This window comes from Alexandromys fortis, unplaced genomic scaffold, assembly GCF_014885135.2.
Source record: "Alexandromys fortis isolate MF-2015 unplaced genomic scaffold, M_Fortis_MF-2015_v1.1 scaffold_237, whole genome shotgun sequence".
NCBI lineage: Eukaryota > Metazoa > Chordata > Mammalia > Rodentia > Cricetidae > Alexandromys > Alexandromys fortis.
In genome coordinates this window covers 415,879-417,891 of record NW_026068137.1, presented here as the reverse complement: position 1 = coordinate 417,891, position 2,013 = coordinate 415,879, and positions in this window count along the sequence as shown.

The following is a 2,013-nucleotide window of genomic DNA, read 5'->3' as shown; positions in this document are numbered from 1 at the left end:
ATATATATAGTTCTGGAAGCTAGAAAGTCAAGTTCAAGTACCCGTGCCTCCAAGAACAGACACTTTAAGAGTAACTGTTGGGGACTGGGGAGAAATTTCAACAGATAAAGGTGCCCAGTTTGTGGAATACCCCCTTAAAACCAAAAGGAGACTGAGTCCCATATGTAAAAGCAAAGAGACTTTATTCTTTTTCAAGCTCAAACTCAGACTCTCTGTTTAAAGCGTTGGCACAATCAGAGACCCATGAGCTCAGTTGGGGTGGTTTTTTTAAAAAAATAATATGAGAGGTTAGGGTGAGGGATTTCTAAGGTTCATGACTCCTGATTGGCTGATATTTATCTAGGGATGCCCTGGTGAAAGGGGACGGATGTGTGCTGGGCTAAAGGACATTAGGCAATTCCATCTATAATGGTTGGAACGGAAATTTCCTTTGGAATGTTAGGTACTTTCTCCTTGGGTGGTCCATTCCTGGGTGATGCCTGGGTGGTCTCAGTTTGTGCTCTTTTCTGGAACCAGGCAATCTAAAACTCAGGCCCTATTGAGCTTGTCATGACTGGGCCCCACAGCTTTCTATCAAGCTCAACTCCCTGAGTTTAACCCCTGGTATGAACAGAGGTAGGAAGAGAAAACTGGTTCTCATACATTGTCCCTGTTCTCCACACATGCTATGTATCCCCCCACACCCCTTCAAATGTATTTTTAAAAAAAGTTTTTTTTTGGGCTGAGGAGACAGCTTAGTTGGTAAAATGCCCGTTGTCAGATTGATATTTCAAATATCTTTCCCTCTGGGTCTCTGCCTCATTGCCTTGAGAAAAGGACTCTTATTGAATTGGAAACTTGTCCTGTCCCAAAACAATAAGGTGGAAAAGTAATAGACAGACATTTCTATTTCAGTCTTTGATTTATGACCTCCATGAATTATATGCACATACAGACACAGAGACACATGCAGACACACAGAAACAACACTATATGATACTATTGACAGATTAACAACCAAAAAACACAGATAGATTAATGACAACCAGTCACAGAAAAGGAAAACAGTTTTTAGTACATCCCTATGTAAACAGAAAATGTATTCATAGTAGAGGAGGCATTGTATAACAGTGGTGGGAATCACGGTCTGCCTTAACCCATGGCTCATGGAAAAGCTAGTGTTTACTTAGAAACATGCACATGCTCCCTTTTCCTTGCACAATAGTGAGGTTATATATTGGAAGAGGAAGCAAAAACATGAGTGTTTTGAGAGGTGACAGCCAAAAATATTTTAAAATGTTGGAATAGAGATTTTCCATAAGAAGAAGGAAATGGAGGCTGGAAAGATGGCCTTTATATTGTATGAGTATTTTGCCTGCATGAATATATGTGTATCACATACATGTCTGGTGCCCACTGAGGTTTGAAGAGGATCCCCATTCCAGGCAATGGTGGTGCACATGCCTTCAATCCCAGCACCTGGGAGGCAGAGACAGGGGGGATTTCTGTGAGTTTGAGGCCAGCCTGGTCTACATGGTGAGTTCCAGGACAGGTTCCAAAGTCACAGAGAAACCCTGTCTTGAAAAACAAACAAATAAACACACACACAAACAAACAAACAAAAAGAATCTGCTGGGGCTGGAGTCACAGGCCACTGTGAAATACCATGTAGACACTGAAAATTGAACACGGTCTTCTGCAAGAGTAACAAATACTCTTAATCTGTGAGTCAACTTTCTATCACTAGATGGCTCAACTTTGAAGAGTGCTTGATCCTCTTGTTGAAGACCAGATGCTCACAACCACAGGTAACTCCAGAACCAGGGGATATCCTGGCCTCCAAAGGCACCTGCACCCACATGCACTACAAACATACATGCACACACATGAATAAACAATAATACCCTCTAAAGACAAAAAAAAAAAAAAGAATCTGAAATGGACAGAGAAATGTCAATCTATAAGTACAAGAAAGATGCTTCGGGGTAGTAGAAAAGACATCTGGCCCCAGTTTACTCCTCCATGGGAATATAT